At 44.8% G+C, this 22947-nt stretch overlaps 1 long non-coding RNA gene across 1 annotated transcript in view; it reads right to left on the bottom strand.

The window, feature by feature from the left end:
* Positions 1–1274: 1274 nt before the first annotated feature.
* The window catches only part of LOC139050061 (uncharacterized), a 30104-nt gene continuing 8431 nt past the window's right edge, over positions 1275–22947 (bottom strand). The window contains exons 2-3 of the long non-coding RNA XR_011508760.1: positions 4105–4204; positions 1275–1384 (exon numbers count right to left, since the gene is read on the bottom strand). This is a non-coding gene — a long non-coding RNA (uncharacterized lncRNA). The remainder of the gene's footprint in view (positions 1385–4104; positions 4205–22947) is intronic.

Genomic DNA, 22947 nt, shown 5'->3' with positions numbered 1-22947 from the left:
AGCCGCATGTAAGCTGTACCACTTAGCTTCTGTTGACATACCCGGTCATATAGGGAAACAAAATTTTTTTACGTCATCAGTAGTTTCCAAACTGCTGCTCGTGAGTGTAAGACTGCGTTCTTCTCATTACAGCGCGACGTCAGACATCGTACTCTGGAATTTGTGCAGCAGCGTGGTCACCGAAGCGCGTTTCTTACTGTCTCAAAAACAGAACGTTATCGTCAGAATACTAGTTATACGTACACAGAAGCATGCGTCAGAGCATGGTGCGGAATAGCATGCTGCAGATAGCTGGATAACATTAGAGCCTTTGTAATATGCTATTTCGTTCTTAGCAGTTGCGCGAAGCCATGCTAACACGTTTACGACTTTACGATTTTATCGTTTCTTTTTTTCTGCACCGTTGGAAAGGTGTACGCTAATTATTTGGACATCTTTATGTAAAGCTTTGGGATGGAGTTTAGGAGCTTCTAGTGTTTCGGGCGTGATAGCTTGTCTCTTTTTATTGCAGTAATTTTCGCGACCCTATGAAATTATGAACAGTTTATTATAATGCTTGCAGGAAACGTTAACTTGAATATTAATGCAAGATTTTCTACGGAACGAAAATATGAGCGAGAGCACCGCTTTTATTCAGAAGGTGTGTACTTCACGCTGCTAACTAGTTATGGAGGGGTTTAAGGGCTGACCGGAGTGTTCGTATGGTTTCTTTAGAGTCAGGGTGCGTGAGAGCGCTTCAAGGTATGTAATATATTTGCGAACAATAATCTATACTCTAAAGGCAGATTTTTTTTGGTAGGTACTTAATATGCCATCTAGATAGATTCCAGAGCTATTCCTTAAACGTGCTTCAGGGTCTGGGAGAGGCGCACTTGAGATTACCCGCACTGGTTTAATATTTCAGTATAATAATTTGGCTCCTACATGTGATGGTTCAACAAAGCGTGTAGGCGTGAGGCTCTGCCTTAAATACAAGAACGCACACGTCTTCACTCAGAAGTGAAGAAAATTAAAGAAGCAAAGAAGCCGGCAAGAGACATCTTACTGCTTCCGCCTCAGTGTAGTTCAGCATGTTTGCTCAAAAGAATATCAAAGAATTTTTTTAGATCAATCTAACTGCTCTTTAGGCTCAGCATTGCGATCGTCGCCTGCAACCTCCGCCGTGAAAAAAAAATCCCTTTCCTCGGCCGGATTTTTGTAAACTGTTGCACCATTGCCGAATGATAGATCTAACAGCAGGAAGCTTACTCTATTTTAATATTCGGGTTACACTTACTACCACAGTTGCACTCAATTACGCCAGTGTAGCATGTCCACCGCAGGTTGAAAGGTATGCACCAGAACTCAGTCTGGAAGAGTAGGCTGCCCTTTGGTTTTCCGTCTCCTAAACACAAAAGACAAAATCGAGTGTGAGTAACCCGTATCTTAATGTACGGTGATGCTCTGAGAAGACTGCTTATCAAGTGAATATTTACAATACAGAAGTAAAGCATCTCTGTTGCTGATGGCACAACTAAAGGTTGGACCTTGAGTAGTTCCAAAGTCCTTTACAACCGTGTTACGCTCTCCGAGTTGTTAGCCAGCACAGTGTAAGGCCATGACATAGTTATAAGTTTTCTAGGTACAATAAAAGGCTACCGAAATGTTTCTCATAATAAATAATAACATAATAAATGTGTTTTTTTGTAATTATATGTCGCCTATATAAATCTTGACATCGTAGTATGTCATCACATTGCAGTAGCGTTGAAACAAATTCTTATATATCAGTCTATCGGGATCTGAACAGAAAAACATCAACGACAGCTTCATCCGCTAGGAAATTACTAAGGTTAGCTGGCACGCCAAGCCTTTGGAAAGTGACTCAGAAAATGGCTGAACTAGTCTCTTTTTATGAAACATAAATAATGTTATATGCTTTAATACGGGCATATTTCAGTAGGTTAAATTAGTTTGTCACTGAGCGTCAACTTAGGAACCTTTCTGAAAATGCGAATGAAAGGACGAAGAGGTTAGGTATATGAATACGTGCTAATTAGGCACATCTCTATGCAGTCTGTTTACCACGGTGGCCAATTTTTTTATGATTATAACAGCCACTAGTGCAGAGGCACAAAAGAGAAGATACCAGTGTATATCATAGCCTCTACTCCTTCGCGGGTAAAATATCGCATAATATCAATCCTAGCAACGACCGTTAAGCAAAAAACTCATATTCAAATCATATTAGCTTACAAAACTGGCCAAAGTGCCGTGTTGCCCCCCCCCCCCCCCCCCAATGATGTCGCAATTTGGAGCGACCGTTCGTGCAAACGACGAAAACAGACCAATGAAGTCAGAGAAAGCATAGGGTAAAACAGCTGTCATTTTTTAGTTGATATGTAGCAACGATAAGCGTAGGCGAACGGAAAGTGGACGAATAGACAACTCTCCGGAAGGTGGGAACGGAACCCGCATGTTAGCATTACACGGGAAGTGTTTTATTTAAAAAAAAGGCGCACTGAATAAAAACCGTAAGTCAGCGTAGACTTATAAAGTATTGTTTCAGAACCCTCCTTCCGTTATCCTTGCGGTAAATACTTGACTACTGCATTAGAAAATTAAGGTGAAAGTTTAAGCCTGTTCGTTAACGGGACGTCACCAATTTCGAAGAAGCTTTCTTCTTTTATTTTTTTTTAATTTTTTGAGGGGGTGTCTTTGTGGGGCTTCTTCGAAGTTCCTTAAACTTGATACGTTCAGTGTTCTTTTTTAGCTGATACAACACAATGCAATCAATTTTCGCTGACAGAAAACTTAACCAGACTGCAGCAGATGCAGTCAAAATCTGTTACGTCATGGCTGGCTGATGCGGGAGCCTCAAGGCAGCATCGCCTTTTGTTCTTTCGGTTTTCTTTTCTTGCGTTTTGTCTGGCTGACCACACGTCTCCTCTTTGTTCCACTGGACTTTTCTTGTAGGAGGGTAATGTACAAGTAAAGGTAAAATCAATTTTCGCTTTAGCGCCGCTTTGGGCTACCGCGGCGGCTATCCTCCAGGTCCCTTTGTTCGGGTGTTTGCGACCGTGCAAAAATTTGCCGCACGAGCAATTTGCAAGATGTAAGCTGTCGCCCCCCCCCCCCGCTGCGTCGTGTTGTGCTTCATTTCACTTACACTTCACATTTCCTTATTATTATGCACTACTTTTCAAATCAAACAACAAGTTATATGTTCCTCTATGCTGTCTCTGACTTCATTTGTCTGTTTCCTTGATAAGATACTGTAGCTAACGAAAAATCGAGCGTCTCGGATCTTGCAATCTAGTCATTACAATTGATGTTTCCCCTTAAAGTACCGCTTAAAATGCTTGCTCGAAAAGCGTCGCTGCGTTTGTCACAGATCTGCATCGTTTCCAAGAAGCATGGGCTTCCCCCACGCTAAAGAAAACATTTGAAAATTCAGCCCGCCATATTTCATCGGCTTGCGATTGGTAACGCTTCAAGGCTAGTGTGCTTGCGTTATCGGCCATAAAATCAGGAAGCTCACAGTGAGACGAATTGAAGTGCGTGTTTTTTTTTTTCGCTGTGTCTTTGAGAATTGGTTACCGACCGTAATTCTGATTACCTGAACTGATTACCTGAAACGGGCATGATTACCCTGGAACCGAGCCAAATTATTATGCCACTAAAATTTGTATTTCTGCGCACAGAAAACCGCCATTATAATTCCCGCTTTTCTATTACTAAACCAACAGTGGGCGTTGCATTTGATCAGCGCATCAGCAGTAATGAAAGGTTCATATAACAGACAAATATAACAACAATATATAAGCTTCTGTGACAGTTGACACTTATTAGTTCCCTGGCACATCCTCAGCAATGCAATCAACATGAATCGTATGGTCGGAGAAGGTAGACTCAGAGGAGAAATCAAAGTATAAGGTTATTTTCTTTTTAATAATTCATGTTTTTTTCTCATGCTTTCCTTCTTATAGGGTATTTCTCGCCCCCTTGCCCTTCCCTTCTATACTAGCTTGCAGGCGAATTTTTTTACTCCGGCAAGCGTCTCTGCTTTTAAACAGTGAGCTATTTCGCTTTCCATATGGTGCATGAGTTGTAGTTCTAGTTTACCTCCTTGCGCAGACCGGCCTTTAGCGTCCTCCTGGCCAGTCCGTCCAGGTAACCTTTGTACAGACCTTGCTTGGGCACCATCAAGAAGATAGAGCGTGGCCTGTTAAAGAAGGAAATGACTTCGCGTTAACAAATTCTCTCCCTCTAACCAAAATGCTTTTCTAATATTAAAATTGTTTTACTTGTTTATGCGTGTAAAAGGCACACGTCGTTTAATACTGCTTCTTTTCGTACAATTCTGGCTGGAGCAAGGGCACCCTCTGCTTTTATACCGTAGAATGTGTGCTTTAAAAAAATCACTCGCGAAAGCGTAGTTCCGCCAGCCTGGGTTGGCGCGCAGACTTTGGATGCAATAAAATTAGAATGTTCGTATACTGTAAGTTAACAAGGTTTCGCTAACTTCTCATGTGCTTCCCTTAGGGCACGCGTTTCGATGGCAGAACTGAACCCAGGCCGTCTTAAATGCATGACAGTTCAGCAGGTGCTTTTAAGTTTGCGTCAGTCTTGATACCTCGCTCAGCAGTATGCACACGTCTCTTGGCAGCATTTGCACTCCACTAACTATTCTTTCCGAAAGCATTCCATCCCATGATTTCTGCTGCGTCCGTTCTACGCTAACTTAGACAATGATGATGAAAAACTTTATTTATCCCCCTTTAAAGAGAATGGGGGCAATGGAATAGAGGGCGGGGGGAGGAACTACTTGAAGTAGGCCTCCTTTATCCTCTCAGCCCACTCCAGAATGGCCTCCTGAAGATCGGGCCTGGAGCTGCGCAAGGCAGCCTCCCACTGCTCCTCACTATAGATATTAATTGCTTGAGGAAAGGGGGAAGGGGGTGCTTAGGGCACCCCCACATGATGTGGTTTAAGTCTGCTTTGGGAGAGACACGGAATTTACGAGAGGGAGAAAGGTAAATGGCGGGATGAATGCAGTGGAGGAGGTAAGGGGACCGAAAGGTGCGAGTCTGCAGCTGTCGCCACAGAACTACACACCTACGCAGGGATTTGCCCATGAGTGGCGGAAAGGTTAAGCGGTCTAACAACATATGCCAATCGTTGGGTTCTGCATGTGTGGGTATTTAAGAAAGCGCAGGCAAGAGAGACGCAGATTGTGACGTGCCCTGGGGCAGGGTGTTGTACAATCGCGCGTACAGATGTTTATATCATGTCAATATAAGGCGGAGATAACTCATGGCGTTTCCGACTATAAGCCACCATCTATAGTTATAGCAGGTCGAAACTAAGCGGAACGTAAACGTACGTTCAACAAAACCTGCAGTATTTTAGAGACTGCGCGTTGTTCAGCGCCTGAAACAGGCAACGTTGGTGTGCCACGCTGTTCATTAAACAGTGTAGTTCTTCGCGCAGTCCGAGGTTCCGGTGCAAGTACGTTAGGCGAACCCGCCTAATATGGCGAAAATTGGAGAGTTTTGGAATTGGGAAACCAAGCTCTCTCGGGATGTCGAGAAAATTGCAGGCCGCAAGTGCGTGCATGCGCAGAACCCGAGCCAGTCTTGGGTTCTTGCGTTCGCTTTGGCCCCAAGGCCCAAAAATCGAGAGGAGGAGGAAAAACTTTATTTGCTCTAATTGGGTAGAAATTAGCGGTGGCAGATGTGGTCGGCCATCTTCACGGTCTTCTTCCCCATCCGTGCAGGGTCGACGCCCCTATTCCAGGGCACCACTGAGGGTGGCTACTCGGCGAGCGTGCCTTACTAGTCCATGCTGGACTTTCGGGTCGCTGCTGGAGAGCACCCTCTCCCACTGCTCCGCACTCGGGTCTTTTATTTGAAGGAATTGTTGATTCTGAACGCATTGCCATGTAATGTGATATAAGGTGGGCTTGACGCCGCACCCGGGGCAAATGTCTCTATACTGGGTGGGAAACATCTTGCTTAGTGTGTTTAGGTTTGGATATGTTCCTGTTTGCAGCCTCCTTCAGGAGGTTGCTTCATGCTGATTTAGGCTGTTGTGGGGTGGAGGGCATTTGATTTGGACCCCCTTATAGTAATTCAATGTGTCTGATTAGCTTGGGTTGACTGGTATGAGTTCCTCAGGGTCGCTGCTTGTGGCCGCTCGGTTTGTGTGCTCTCGAGCTGCCTTGTCCGCCCCTAGGTTCCCTTCTATTCCAGCGTGTCCCGGTACCCAGAAAATTGTATGCCTGACTTTGTTGTTAGCCCTGCAGGAGCGGAGGATGTGAAGCGCTCTGCGTCCTATTCTGCCGAGAACTATCATGTGTCCCCAAGCCGCCTTGGTTCTTAAAACAGCGCACTTCATTCGTAGCACTCACACTTTCATTACGTTCATTACATATTAGTGTTGGCCCTTTTTGCTAAAAAAAATACATTGTGTTCGTTTTCACTTGTAAAAAAAACTTTGGTTTTTTTTCTTGCACATTTTTTTTTCTCACGGCGGCGTCTCGAGCGCTCGACCCAACGCCGTCTGCGTTTGACCCAGTTCTCAAACTCTGCTGCACCTCTAAGCCCAAGAGCAGCCTACCCAACGCGGCTTGCGAACCCGGAGTCTCGGGTCCCCAATTCTAAAACTCTCTGTTAACTGGGTGCTCCCTGCTACGCCTCCTGTAGATGGTGGCTTTCAGTCGTCAACGCCGTGTGTTATCTTTGCCTTATATCAGACATTTTAGCGTGATTCTCCGGCGGCTACACAACGTGGAACTCGCGCGATTACCCTCGAACAATTTCTTAGGCATTGGTATTCGGGTAGTCAAGCGAATTGACGTGCCACCCGTACATATCGCTTGGGCAGCTCGCACCAGCTTCAGTTACGCGAGAACCGTAGGGCAGCGTTCCTTCACTTAGTCGGACGGCATTATCTACAGGGAAACTGGTAAACGAACGCTCGTACCTCTAACGCCCGCCTAGTTCGTAAGCCGGCGTTTAGATTTTGAACAGATGGCAGGCTAGCTGAAAACTCAGACTGACCAGCCAAATGGAAGAGCTCGCACTACAGCTACGCTGCGTTACAGGCCGATTGGCTGCTGCAGGTGCTTTCTTCCACAAACTTCGCGTCTCGGCCTCGTTAATCTTCGTGCACAACGTGCCTAGCTTGTTCGGTGCAGAAAAAAGAAAACGTGAACTCCAGGTTTTTCTACTATGTTCTTTAGGTAATTGATACCGCTATGTGCACACAGGATGACCGCGGTGGTCCACGGAAGGTCTGCAGTTCTCAGTCCTGAGGCGTCACGTGTGCTCGCAGCTCCATGAAAACCTTGTCAGTGGTGCACACCGGAAGCTGGCACGTGTGAGCCGCGGAAAATAAGCGATAAACTCGCGTGTCAGAAGCTCCTTTCCACTTGGTGGTGGCATGATCTGCTGAGGTCGCTTTTCAGTGTGCCTTTGAGTGCGCCCATGACGATACCACACTTCACTTTTTTTAGAGTGTGCCAATGTACAAACGCAAAAAAAAACTTTCTTGGGGCGTGGGACGCAGCTTCAGCAACCATGATGCTCACTGAAGAACAGTTTGAGGTCCAGAAGCTGGAGCTCTAGATGCGGGTCACGTTGGTGCATGAATAAAGTGTAGGGCAGGTAAAAGGCCAACAAGTCCATAAACACGCTGACAGTTGTTCTGCATAAGTTCGGGAAGCGGATGCCTGCAGTCGTTTCGATTGCCTTTTAGACCATGTCACGCAAAACCTGTTCGGGCAGGGAATTGTGTAAATCATTCACATCGATATAAAGACCACTGACTCTCATGGGACACGGATCTTTCAAGAAGTTTGAAATGCCAGCCGAGTTTCTAGCAAGCAACGGGTTGCGAATCTGCAGTTCGCAGAGCGACCGCTGCAGTTCACGACCTATCGCATGTTGCCAAGCTATTTCTTCTGAGCCGATTACCCCGAAAAGTCAGACACCCCTGTCTTGCTTTCTTTTCTTCCGGAAGAGACCTTCCTTCTGCCTTAAGAAGTGGTGAGCTCAGTCAGGACAAGTACCTCACAAAGGCAGATGGCTTCCTTCTTCACCTTAGACACTTGAGTTTTCTCCGCGAGGTTAAAGTTCGCTGAAATGGCATATCGCGAAATTTTTCTCTCGACACCTGCCACCAGGTCTTCGATTCACACTGAAAACGTGCTGGCCTGTTTACGCAACGACCGGCCAAATCTCGTGCTGAGTGACAAAAAAATACCGCAGAGACACGACTGCTTTTGGAATGCGAAAGCATCATAATGGCTTAGGTGAAATGTTTTCGATTTATGTTTTCGACATGCATTAAAGTTGTTTATGCTGAGTCGGTGTCTTTGTTGCCGTAAACGTTATTCACTGACCGGAAATATTGGGATCACTTTGCTGCAGAATGATGAATTTTTTTGTGTTCCCTTGCTTTGTTTCTCGAGGAGTGCTCCATAGGCGACCTCCTTTCACAGCTGCCGCTGATGCGGATGCTTCGCAGAGCATCCAAGTACACACAGCACCAATGAAATCCGAAGGCATTAACGTGACGTGCGCAATGACGCAAGCACTAGGCACACCTCATTTTCTTCCCCTTTCCATTCCCCTTTCCCCCCACCCCCAGTGTACGGTAGCAAACCGGATGCTGTTCTGATTGGCCTCCCTGCCTTTCCTATCCTTGTTCTCTCTCTCTCTCTCTCTCTCTCTCTCTCTCTCTCTCTCTCTCTCCATTTTATGCACTCATGATTTGACGTCGATCGAGAGCGCATCGTAGTAGACACAGTAGACGCAGCACCGATGAAATGCGAAAAAGCTAATGACACGTGGGAGGCAGTGACGGAGGCAATGTCGTGATGTGTGCAATGACGCGTGCACCAGGCACAACTTTAGTCAACGATAGCCCTGGAGCCACCGTGGCCTCCGAGAAACGTGCTAGTCTCGCACCTTGGAGGCCCGGGTCCGATTCCCACCCAGTCGAAAATGTGCCAAATTTTCTTTTCAGTTCCATTAACTGACTTGCTTTACAGAAACCTGCCTGACAAATTTTGAGGTCTTTCAGTCACGCCGCCAACGACAACGCCAGATTTTGACGTAATGGGGCGTATAATGCTTTCCCATTAAAAGGAGGCAGGTTTGCGGTTTTCCCAGCGAGGCTCTACGGCAAGAAGGCGTGAAGGGCCATTTCATTGGATGTCGAACTCATTACGTTTGCTGTTTAGCAAACGAAGTAAACTGCTTTTTTACCCATTTGCGCATTTGCTTTCAATGTACAAGACATCTTGTTTGTCTGCGCTCATGTGGTATCCTTCTTGTCCGGTCGATTAAGGCTCCTTCAAGAGTTCCTGTGATGATCTGATAATGAAAATTACATTTATGTATCCTTATGCACCTGCTATGTGAGATGTCGGTAACATGCTCTTACAGTCTGAACATGCTTCTATATATAAATGTGCTTACTTTTTTTATAATTCAAGCTTACGACGATTATATGTCTTCAATAATGGTAAGAGCCACAGAAAGCCTGGTGTTATTGGTGCGAACACATTGCAGATTATGGTCGCACCGTTATTATTATTGACAACTAGCAAACATTAAAGGGCATTGCTTCTTTGTAGCATTGCCACTAAAATTTTTCTTTAATAGAACTGCTTCTTTCTAATAATCTGAGATAGTCGGCATGAGAGCGCGATGTACGTATTATGTTGAAGTGTTTTTCTAGAGAAATAATCGAACGATTTCATTTGATTATGGATTTCCTATTATTATCAGTTCGTCTCGAATAATCAATAACTTATGAATGACTTGAAATCAAAAGGTTTAGGACTCTAAAGTGGTTTTACGTTCATGACCCTACAGGCTGGTTACCAACTCGCTTCGATAACATTTATAAATATTGCTTGTATATGTTTGTTAGGACCGAAGCGAATTCTCAATGGTAAAACGCGAGTTGTCAACCCGATTTATATACAGGGTGTCCCACGTAACTTTAGTCGAACATTAAAAATACGCGAATGCCACGTAGATCGACAGAATCAAAGTAATGTTGTTTGCCATCCTTTTGAGGTACTCAGATTATTATTTTCATTCCTCCTAATTAGAAAATGAGCCTTAATTAATGAATCAACTTCTCAAATATTTTAATTAGATTAAAAGTGTCGACGAGAAAATCGTATAGCAACATGAAAAACTCCCTATACAACTTTCGGTTGGTCAATACGTGCTACATAAAGGTCTTTCCGAGCGTGAAAGAAGCCCGCGAATACACGCAAAGTGCCTCGAGTAGCTAGTCGCACGGCAATTATGCGTGCTATTTGCGGGCTTCTTTGACGCTCGGAAGAGCACTTGTGTGTAGAACGTATTGAGCAAAAAAAGCCAACGCAAAGCTGTATCGGGAGTTTTTCAGGTCGCTGTACGATTTTCTCATCGACACTTTCCATCTAATTATAATATTTGAGAAGTGAATTAATTCACTAAGACTAATTATTGAATGATTATTGAATAACTAACTATTATTGAGTGACGGAAAACAACATTACCTTTGTTCTGTCCGACTACGTAGCATTCGCATATTTTTGAAGTTTAGCTAAAATTACATGCGTCGCCCCGTATGTTCGTCAGACGCTGTGCAGAACATGAATACATACATGCACGTTTGCTGGGACACCAAAGGACGCTACCCTTGCGACGGGAAAAGAGCGTAAAGGGTTCCTAGCGCTTAGTTGTAACGAAATTGTACCTATCACGTGTAGCATGCAAAGTATTACCACAGCCATTTGCTTGTAATGTTTAGTAAAAGTTTAGCCTAACCTAGATTGCAACAAGTGCGTTTGACATGGCGTCTTTTCTGGCAGTTCTTTGCAGATAGCCCGGTGACACATTCCTGAACACGCACTTGTAGGTACAATTGGTCTGTAAGATACTGTACGGGTTACGCTTTTTTGTGTAAAACACTCAGTGGTCCCTGATTGAAGTGGGCCCTTGAATTGGCTACCATAATAATTAGGGGTGCACGAATATTTGAAGTTTCAACAACGAATTTAATTTTACAAGCTAACTATCCGTATTCATGTTTCAAAATTAATTATTCCGTATTTTCGTATAGTACCATTCAACCCAAGATTTCGCAACAATCGACTGTTAAAGTCGGAACACTGTTCTCCGTCTGTTAAACAAAGGATCGCTAATTATCAGAAGCGAAACAACGACAACAGTTTTCGAAGAAATGCGGAAACGAAATTGGTAATGCAAGCTTTTGCTACGGTTTCGCAGCGAAAGCCTACAAGACTGCCCGCCATTCTTGCCTGTAGTTGGACAGTTATTGTTTTTGCCAGTCTAGTCATGTAGTAGTTATATATATTTTGCCCTACAACCAGCGATGTTTCCCTTGCAACAGGCGATTTTACATGTGTCTACGCTTATGTCCTTCCGCAGCTTTAATTATTTTCCCACAACTTGTGGTCTTTTTTTTGTCAGCCATAATTTGTTTAACATCTTCTGAAAGGTATAGGTAGACAGCAGTCCATAATTATTGGAGAGAGAGAGGGAAATATTTTTATTGGAAGGCAGAGAATCCTGCCGACGTGTCTAAAGTCCCCTACATCCTGCTCTGCATGAGGGAAGGGATGAAGGATTGAAAGGCGCTGAGATAGAGATAGAGATAGATAGAGAGAGAGAGACAGAGAGAGAGAGAGAGAACAAAAGAGAAAGGTATGACAAAATTTGAACGCAGTATTTGCATGTGTTCGCTATGTTACATATACTTAAGCAAGGCTATGTAAAAATGAAGTTTGTTCTTTCTCATGTGTATATAAAGCTTATTCTAAAGCCTACCCGCCGTGGTTGCTCAGTGGCTATGGTGTTGGGCTGCTGAGCACGAGGTCGCGGGATCGAATCCCGGCCACGGCGGCCGCATTTCGATGGGGGCGAAATGCGAAAACACCCGTGTGCTTAGATTTAGGTGCACGTTAAAGAACCCCAGGTGGTCAAAATTTCCGGAGTCCTCCACTACGGCGTGCCTCATAATCAGAAAGTGGTTTTGGCACGTAAAACCCCAAATATTATTATTATTATTATTCTAAAGCCTGCCAGGCAAATCGGTATGCCGCAGATAAGTACAGAAGTATAAAGCCGGTCACTGCTTTGCAGGGCAAGACATGCAACCCAATGGAATCCTTAGCGTTTAGTGGCGCCTATCGTTCTTGGGGCACTTAAAAAGATGATTTAAGCATGATGAAAGGCTATCCGTGTATTTTTATGGCAAATATTGATCTTGTATTTAAAGCTGATCCTCTGTTCCTGATTTCTAGCTGTCGTTTTTGCACTAGGTCAGTAGAGTCATGATGACTAATTATATTGAAATAAATATTGATGCTGCAAATGTATGCGTCTGCGTTTGATTATTCGATTCGATATTTGTCACATAGTATTCGTATTCGATTCTTACGTTTATATTCGTCCACCTCTAATAGAAGCAAATGTGCGCACACATTTCGTTTCGAGAAGTTGCCATCCGGCTGCAAAGGCTGCGGCTGGAATGGCATATTGACTAGTGCACTTATTTAGCCTTTTCTCCGGGACTGCATTTTCCCCACCAACTTAAAATTATCGCTCAGCGCAGGACGCGCCTGCGTCATTTCGAACTCCCTCAAATGTTATCATTGAGGGAGTTCTCGTTATCATTAAACGTTCTCGCCGAACGTTTAAAATCAACCTTGCTCAGGATGCACTGGTGGGCTAGTTGGTTATACATGTCTACTTTGAACACAGCGCGCAGTAAATCCACGGGCACTGTCAAAGTAACGACACCACAAAGCGCTTTGTGATGTCGTTACTCTGACAGTCCCCGTGGACTTATTGCGCTCTGTGCTCACGTAGACATTTATATTCAGATTGTTTGCGCGACGCGAATAATGTTGTTTTTCCGATAGGTATGCGAGCAGCAAGCAATCACGCCGGAACCTTTGATGATTCATACATCAAAGGCGACGCGCTTGAAACGCAGGTCAGGGGCGCGATCTTGTACGCGTTCCAAAATAGAATGGAGGCGGTCCATTCCACCGAGCCGCACACGATTGGTCGATTTGAACCGTGACGAACACCATGACGTCAATTGTGACGTGACATCCGCTGTCAATCAGTCCCTGTCGCCTGCTATCGGACTAACGCAACGCAACGGACAGCCTATTTCGTGACGTAAAGAACGGACCAGCTCCGTTCTAATTTGGAACGCGTACAAGATCGCACCCCAGATTACCACGATCCCCGACAGTGTTCGCCGCTATCCTTGCGCTTCGAGTTTAGCCTATCTTTGTGGGCACACGTTCGGCCATTAAAGAGTTATTTTCGACAATCACAGTTTTGCTATTGTCTTCTTGAGCGTCACCACAACGTGGCATTACTTTTAACCTGTTCTGGTGAAGTGGATCCTGGTTGCCATGGTCACGTGTTATTCGCTGACCGTGGTTTGGAAACTGCCGCACTGTGCAGGCACCTGGTACAACTAAGCTGGGAGTTTTGGCGAAGGCGATTGTTCATTACCACTTTGCTTGGTGAATTAGTAATTTAGGTGCCTGCTTCATTTGACTAATGTTGCTAAAGGTGTCTTACTAATTGAATAGCACGATATGGAAGATTGAGTGATTATTAGTAGCTGTTTCAATGAATTTGAGTGTTCATACCAGGGAGAATTTGTAAAGAATTGGTGCTAAAATTTTCAGTGAAAAAGTGTTCAGCAATCATTAGGTTGGCAGAATTCGCATAGAAAACAATTATTTCACAAAATATGGTTCGTAGAAAAGAAAACAGACTCGTACACGTTGTTTCGAAAAGGTAACTAATCGCCGTTGCAATTACTTGTTTTAAAAACAACTTCATTGAAGCTACCATAGAAATTCGCATAGTAAACAATTAATTCACAAAATTTGGTTCGTAGAAAAGAAAACAGACTCGTACACGTTGTTTCGAAAAGGCAGCTAATCGCCATTGCAATCACTCGTTTTGAAAACTTCGTTAAAGCTACCAATTACTGACCTACAGAAGCGAGCAGTTATTAAATAAATAATCGATTACCCTAACCCTCCTTTTTTCTTTATCTTTATTTATATGGCACAAATGCATTAAATAGAACTAGCTATCCTGGCTCTTACAACGCGTCCTCTGCAGCCTTTCACAGGTGTTCCTCTTCACTAACAAATGCTTTTCGAAAATTTCTTTGCTGGTCTTTCCTTGTCTTCTAGTGAAGACATCTAAAGCAGGCACCGAGCACTCGCTTGATACGTGCGTTCGGCAGTGTTTTGTTGTAATGTACGAACGCATTGCTCACGAGAATTTGGTTATTCAATGCCTCTGTGCTCGGGTCTGGGTCCTCTATGAAGCGCAACGCTTCGTTGTTGCAGGCGCTCGGGGAGACGCTCCCGGTAGGGGCCAGTGAAAAAGTATCTATAGGTGACCACTGGCAACCACGCCCGAATCTGAAATGGCCATCGCTATCAAGCCGTAGAAGCGCCGTTCAAACTTGTCGGCCAACATCCTGTTCACCTCCTCTCGGCGCCTTTCCCTCGTTAGCCATTTATACTTAAACCACAAATTCTGACCGACGCCAGCAAGTGTGTTCGGGTTCCTTAAAAAAAGTGGTCGAATCGGTAATGATATTCATTATACACCTGCATATTACTTAGTCTTCAAAATGTGGTTAGTGTGTTACAATCACAAAAAAAACGCATTTATATGAGCGGCGTTTATGTCAAACTGATAGCAGCGCATACGTTTGACGGCCAGAGGCTTCTGTCTATTTCAGAGAAGCCCTCCACTGCACGAAGCAAATAAGAATTCAGAAGTGGCTCTCACTGCCAATGAAGGCCGCTAAGAAGTTCCAGAAGAGAGAGATTCACTATAAGGTTAAAAAGATCTGAGAAAGGCCAATTTCTAAGGTAGGTGTGTAAATCAGCTAAGACTGGCGTGTTCAGGTAATCGAGGGGAAGCTGCAGGACGCATATTGTGGGATGGAAGTAGCCCGTGTGCATGCTTTCATCCTCCTGAAAAATATAGTTCCCGCCTGATTAAGCTGCTTCGTCTATTATAGCTCGTTAAATGTATAACTGGATACGTGTAATTGGATAATGAAAAAATTTATTGAATTACAGTGAATGTTGCCGAGTAAAGAAAGTAATAGTTATATTACAAAATTGGAAATAAAGGCTATTGATTATTCGTAATTATATACATGTAATTTATTACGCACAAATGTGTAAAAGAAGAAATGTAACCAACACAAATGTGTTCATTCGCAGTTTCAACATTTTTTTATGGGTTCTGGGCGAAATAAGATAATAATAAAATTATTCTCGACATTATTGAATGTCAGGCGCACTTAAAATGTGAAAAATATAGTCGACATCTTTTAGATGAATTTTCAAAGGTGCTGCCTTATATTTCTTAGTTGTACAGCTCTGATGCATGACAGCTGCTTCATCATCATCACTGTTCACTGCAGGACAAAGTCCTCTTCCCGCGATCTCGAATTGCCCCTGTCTTGCGGTAGCTGATTCCAACTTGCACCTGCAAATTTGCTTAGTTCATCACCCCACCTAGTTCTCTGCTGTCATCGACTGCACTTCCCTTCCCTTGGCACCTATTCTGTAACTCTGACGGTCCACTGGTTATCTGCCCTGCACAATACATGGCCTGCCCACCTTTTTTTTCTCTCTCTTTTTGACACCTATTATACTGCTTATCGCCGTGTGCTCTCTGATCCACACCGCTCAGTTCCCGTCTCTTAACGTTCCGCTTGACATTTTTCGTTTCATCGCTCTTTGGGCGGTCTTTAACTTTTAGAGCTTCTTTGTTAACCTCAATGTTTCTGTCCCATATGTCAGCACTGGTAGAATGCACTGACTGTACACGTTTCGTTTTTAATTATAATGACAAATTTCCAGTCAGGGCCTAACAACGTCTGTTATATGTGCTCCAACCCATTTTTATTCTTCTGTAAATTTCCTTCTCATGAACAGGGTCTTCTGTGAGTAATTGACATAGGTAAACGTACTCCTTCAGACACTCTAGAGGCTGATCGATGATCGTGAACTCTTGTTTCCTTGCCAGGCTATTGAAAATTATCTTTGTCTCCTGCAATTCTCTTTAACGCCACGCTTACACGTTCTCGGTTAAAATCCGCAATCATTTGTTGTAATTCATCCCAAGTGTTGCTAAACAGGACAATACCATCTGCAAACCGAAGGTTGCTCACATATTCACTGTTGATCCTCACTCCTAAGCCTTCCCAGTTTAATAGCTTGAATACTTCTTCCAAGCATGCTGTAGATAACATTGGAGGGATTGTGTTTCCTTGTCTGACCCCGTTCTTTATAGGTATCCTCCTACTTATCTTCTGGAGAATTAAGGTAGCTGTGAAATCTCTGTAGATGCTTTGCAAGATATTTACATATGCTTCCTGTACTCCTTGATTACAATGCTTCTATGTCCGCTGGTATCTCTACTGAATCAAATGCATTTTCGTAAACTATGGAAGCTATATAGAGACGTTGATCATACTCTGTAGATTTCTCGATTACCTATGTGATGACATGGCTGTGATCCATTATAGAATATCCCTTCATGAAACCAGCCTTGCTTGAGGTAAGTGAAGTGTTGCCCTGATTCTCTTGGAAACTATCTTGGTGAATATTATATACAATACCGAAGGTTAGCTTATAGGCCTGTAATTATTCCATTCTTTAACGTCTCCCTTCTTATTGATTAGTCTAATGTTGGCACTCTTCCAGTTCTCTGGTACACATGAAGTCGTGAGGCATTGCGTAAAAAGAGCAGCGGGCCTCTCAAGCATGTTATATCCTCCCTCTTTGATTAAACCGACTACCATTCCATCTTCTCCTGCCACTTTTTCCCGTTTCACCTCTTTCAAGGCCCCTCTAACTTCATCCCTGTCTATAGAAGGAACTTCCGTATCCTGCTTATCACTACTTGGAATGAGGTTAACGTGTCTGATCTGGTACAGAGGAATATAAAATAATTATTCCACAGCTTTTACACTATATTTGAAATTGTTGATGAGATCACCGTGCTTATCTTTCATGTTCAAAAGATCTTGCCCTGTCTTTGGGCACGCTTCATTCTGATTGACTGAGCTTAAATGCGAAATACGAAGCACTTTACATATATGCGTTTGTCTCGGCGATGCAGCGCGGCACATAGAGAGTATCTGCTTGTGCCGCTCTCAAATTTTCACTTTCTTAAAAAAGCATACGTGAGATCAAACAGGCGCCGATTCTTTTGCCCAATGAGATGGGACCGATGGATCGTCCCTGAACAACTGCAGGCGCAGGTGTTTTTAGAAAGGAACCTGTCGCAACTGGCGACCAATGCTGGCGGTCATGAAATGAATGAAAGCCTCAACCTAATCCGCATTCTGCTCGATACGGTCTTGTTCTCAATGCCTGTAAATCGCAGGGAGCGAGAACGAAGGTTACGTTTCATCAATCATTCAACCAACCTTTATTTGGTCTGATTTGAAGATGAAATAAACAATGAAGCCTACAGGCAAAACAAGAGGAAACTTTGGCGCTACGAACGCTCTGACACGTGTCATCTTCCTTGTGGCTTCGGACGTTCTTGTGACGCTATTACGCTTTATCTGCATTTTGTCGACCTAAATTAGCGTACAATTATATTTTTCTCAAGGCACGAAATCAATGAGAATTTGTGCATTTGCTAAGCATCGCTAATTGCTGGACTTATGACTTTAATGAATCCGAATGATTTACAAAGTCATTTGTAGCAAGAATGATTAAAATATAAATCTTAGGCAAATGAACCTTCCGCAGATCTAGTCATTGTTCAAGTGTGTATGTGTATGTGTGCATGTGTCTGTGGTATATTGTATAAGTGTGAGGCCCTGTGAATGTATCTGTGGCCCTGTGCGTGTTTACATGTGTGTATACGTTATGTGGGCATGTGTGTGCGTGTGTTTTCTATGTGTGTATGCGCATGTGTGTGTATCTTTGTGTTTGTGTGTATGTATGTCAATATCCATGTGTGTAGGCAGTGTGCATGTATATGTGTATTCATGTATGAGAGAGAGAGAGAGAAAACTTTTATTGTCAAGTTTTAGTGGAGCTTTCTTTCCCAGCGGTGTGGGCTAGCGTGGCGTCTGCTTTGCCGCGACGCTATCAGCCCATTCCGCCAACCGTATCTGGTCTTGCGGGTTGGAAGTTTTCGTTTTTTTTCTCCCACTCGTCATGTGAGGGAGCTCGCCTAAAGAGTTCTCTCGGGGGAGGGTTCTTTTGGCATCCCCACAAGATGTGATCTTGGTCCGCAAGGGGACAGCTACAATGTTTGCAGTTTGGTGGATATTCACCACCGGTCATTGCAGCTAGCCTTTTTGGACTAAGCACAGATCTAGTCTGTACTCTCCTGAGGTTAGTGGCCTGGATTCTTGTCAGTGTCTCGTGCGGGGATGGATATATTCGCCTGGATTCGCGCTAATAAACGGTCATTTCGTTGTAGGTGTGGATACCTTCATGTCGGTCAACCCCGTCGGGCAAGCCCACCTCCCGGTTATTAGCTGCTCGGGCGGCTAGATGGGCGGCCTCATTGCCAGGGTTGCCCGCATGAGCTGGTACCCACACCAACTTCAATTGATTGAGGTTTTTGTTAATTATTCTGAATGCTCGAGGGGAAATTAAACCTGAGGTGTAGTTACGAATCGCTGTTTTCGAGTCGGATATAATAATCTTGGTGCCTGGAATGGAGGTGCCCATGGCGATGGCGGCCTCTTCCGCCTCCACAATGGAAGATGTGTTTACCGTCGCACAGCTGATGGTGTGCCCGTCCCCATTAGTGACGGCTATGGTGTGTCAACCATCACTGGTGCGAGCAGCATCCACGTATATGGCGGGTTGGTTTTTGTAGCATTGCCAGAGTGCCGCCGCCCTAGCTTTGCGTCTACCGCTGTTTTCAGTGCTCATGTTTTTCGGAAGCGGGGGGATAATGATCTTGGTCCGGATAGTGTTAGGTATTCGCTGTCGTTGCGGGATGGCTAAGGCTGGGCGATACCCTAAGGTGTCGAGGATCCGCTGTCCCGCATGTATGCCGGATAATCGAACTGTTTGAGCCCATTTGTGGGCCTCTATGATTTCCTCGACGTTATTATGCACCCCTAGACTCAAGAGTGCCTCTGTATTAGTCCATTTTGGTAGCCCAAGAGCCTGTTTGAATAACGTTCGGATTAGACCGTTCATCCATTCCAAATCCCTCTTCCTGAGATGCAGGTAAGGGCAGACATAGGCCACTCGGCTCAGAAAGAAAGCCTGGATTAGCCTGCAGGAATCTTTCTCCTTAACTCCGTGCCGTCGGTTGGAGACCCTCCTGAGAAGGTTCTGTAATTGCCCAGCTGTAGTTTGGAGTCGTGCTATGGCTTCTTGGTTGTGCGTGTTTTGCTGGATCCACAATCCTAACACTCTGATTTTAGGAACGGGTGGGACCGGTTGTCCAGCTACCTGCACCTGAATGTGTGCCGGCAAATTAGCGGCCGCATTTGCGGGATTTTTTTTCCGGACTATAAGCAATTCTGACTTTTTCGGCGAACAGCTCAGGCCATTGTTGCGAGCGTGTTTCTGCACTGCGTCAGCCGCTGCCTGCAGTGATACTGAAATCTCTCCATCCGACCCAGTGCACGTCCAGATCGTTACGTCATCGGCGTAGATGGCGTGCCTGATATGAGGAATCTCTTTGAGCTGTCGGGATAAGCCACTCATGGTGGTATTAAAGAGGAAAGGAGAAAGTACTGTTCCCTGTGGTGTACCTCTAGTGCCGAGCTCTATGGTATTGCTTTCAATATTGCCTATGTTTACGGTGGCAGTACGTCCCTTGAGGAATGTGGTAATATAGGTATATGTTCTCTTACCTACGTTCATGTTGGATACGTTTTCTAGAATGGCTCGATGTGAGACATTGTCAAACGCTTTGTGTATGTCTAATGCTAACACTGTTCGAGTTGCGCGTATAGGCGCTGGGTTAAGGATATCATTTTGTACTTGCCACAGTATGTCTTGGGTGCACAGTTTAGGACGAAAGCCGATCATTGTCTCTGGGAAGAGGTTGTTGGTTTCGGCATAGTCAACCAGTCTATTGAGAACCACATGCTCCATAGCCTTACCAAGACAAGAGGTAAGGGATATGGGTCGGAGGTTCTCTAGACTGAGTGACTTGCCCGGTTTAGGAATGAAGACCACGCTAGCGTGCTTCCACTCTTGCGGGAGTGTACCGTTTTGCCAGTGCTGATTAAAAAGCTTGGTGATCATTGTTATGGTAGGGTCATCTAGATTCCTGAGCATTTTGTTGGTGATCTTATCTTTACCGGCTGATGATGTCGTGCGTAGGCAGCTGAGAGCGGCGCGTACTTCGGCCTCGGTGATGTCTTCGTCTAATGTTGAGTTTTCGTCTCCTTTGTACTCTATATATACACCCGGCTCCCGTTCGGTATTAAGATATTGCCCGATCAAGAGGTTTACGAATTGAGAGTCTGTTCCCGGGAAACTGTGTACGATTTTCTGAATCCTTTTATGAGCAGCACTTTTAGAGTGTTGGGGATCTGTGTGTGTGTGTGTGTGTGTGTGTGTGTGTGTGTGTGTGTGTGTGTGTGTGTGTGTGTGTGTGTGTGTGTGTGTGTGTGTGTGTGTGTGTGTGTGTGTGTGTGTGTGTGTGTGTGTGTGTGTGTGTGTGTGTGTGTGTGTGTGTGTGTGTGTGTGTGTGTGTGTGTGTGTGTGTGTGTGTGTGTGTGTGTGTGTGTGTGTGTGTGTGTGTGTGTGTGTGTGTGTGTGTGTGTGTGTGTGTGTGTGTGTGTGTGTGTGTGTGTGTGTGTGTGTGTGTGTGTGTGTGTGTGTGTGTGTGTGTGTGTGTGTGTGTGTGTGTGTGTGTGTGTGTGTGTGTGTGTGTGTGTGTGTGTGTGTGTGTGTGTGTGTGTGTGTGTGTGTGTGTGTGTGTGTGTGTGTGTGTGTGTGTGTGTGTGTGTGTGTGTGTGTGTGTGTGTGTGTGTGTGTGTGTGTGTGTGTGTGTGTGTGTGTGTGTGTGTGTGTGTGTGTGTGTGTGTGTGTGTGTGTGTGTGTGTGTGTGTGTGTGTGTGTGTGTGTGTGTGTGTGTGTGTGTGTGTGTGTGTGTGTGTGTGTGTGTGTGTGTGTGTGTGTGTGTGTGTGTGTGTGTGTGTGTGTGTGTGTGTGTGTGTGTGTGTGTGTGTGTGTGTGTGTGTGTGTGTGTGTGTGTGTGTGTGTGTGTGTGTGTGTGTGTGTGTGTGTGTGTGTGTGTGTGTGTGTGTGTGTGTAAAGAATGATATCTAGGTCAATTCTATGCAGTTTAATTTGCAATTATAAGTCCACCTGCCTAAATCATGTATTATCTAAAGTGTTGCTCTTGGCTTCTCGCACTGGCTCCCGTTCCCATAAATTCGAATATCTGCATCTCTCATCGTGATGACACCGTGTTTGGATGAGCAGCTCGACAGCCGATTCACTGCTTTAGTTGCTGCAACCAACCCAGAATATAAGAAGGCGTCGCATCTCCGCGGTACAGACTCAACCAATTCCTGCTATACAACTGCAAATTTTCGTGCAGGGATCCTCTGATTTCCTTATTTACGTGACCGCTACAGCTACAGGTTAATAGAAAATCAGTAGCCTGATTGCAGCACGCCGATTCTCGCGAGTTATTTGTACGAAACGCTAACAAAACATTAAACTGGAAAGCTCCACAGGAGCCGAGAACAACAATGACTTAATTTTCTTTTCTTTTCTTTTTCTGCTACGTCCGTAAACGCACACCAGTATCTGTTGCCACCGGATCTGGTATCCTTCGTGCATATTACGCAATCAAATTTAGATTAGTTTAATGTAGAAGAAATTGAAATCATTCAGATATTTAGCAATATCACCCGACCCGAGGGCCCCAGCTTTTCTCACGGTCGGCGCCTTATAACGGCGACAAACGGTGAGATCAGCGAGCGTTTGACCAAGCGTTCAATGTATAGCTTCCAGCGCGCGCGTCGCCTGCTGCGCCGTCCATTCCAAGAGGGCACACGCCCTGGCACAGTTATTTGCTCGACACTGCTAACGAAAAACTGCGTGAAGCTGCCCACGTGCACGAGTAGCATGTGGCATCTGGGATGCGCTTTCTTTGGCTCTGATCCCACGAACGTCACGCGTGCGCCAGAGAAGATGAAAAAAAAGAAGAATGTTGACCTGCCTCACACGTAACTGACGACTATACAATACGAAGCAGTCAGTGCTGACCTGCCTCACATGTAGCTGACGGCTATACAATGTGAAGCATTCGTAGTTTGTCGACGACAGCTGTGTCAATATTGCAACTGTCCTGTAGGCGAACGCTTACGTAGCGATGATGTGGCGTAGTATGTACATTTATAATACTAAATAAGACGGAATGTCTGTTATGGCGCGATGCAAGATTTAAAGCCAACGAAAGCCCCGTGACATACATATATACCCAGTGCTCCATACCCAATGGCCACAATGCGAAAATGCCTAGTCGCGCCAGTGGCACATAACCACTGTCTCCCCTGTGGCACAATGTATTAGACTGCACTTTCACCCGGATCAGCCGACTTAAACAGCGAGATTTACCGCCTGTACGCCCGCCTGCACAACAGCGTGGCTGCACTCAGGGAAGAATGATTCGTATCAAAATCGGAAGTTATATCAGCACGCGCCTGGTAGCGCAAAAAATTCGTGTGATCGATTGAACGATGGTTCACAAACGCAGGGCAACCAAGGCAGGGCTAACTTAGGGTAACATGGGTAACAATGGCAGGGTAACAAAGGCAGCGGTAATGAAGGGTAACAGGGTTAACGAAGGAAAGGTAACATGCAGGGGTAACATAGGGTAACATGGGTAACAATAGCAGGGTAACAAA

This window comes from Dermacentor albipictus, chromosome 9 (assembly GCF_038994185.2).
Source record: "Dermacentor albipictus isolate Rhodes 1998 colony chromosome 9, USDA_Dalb.pri_finalv2, whole genome shotgun sequence".
NCBI classification, from domain to species: Eukaryota; Metazoa; Arthropoda; class Arachnida; order Ixodida; family Ixodidae; genus Dermacentor; species Dermacentor albipictus.
Note: the sequence above shows the minus strand (reverse complement) of the source record. Positions and strands in the feature narration are given on the sequence as shown.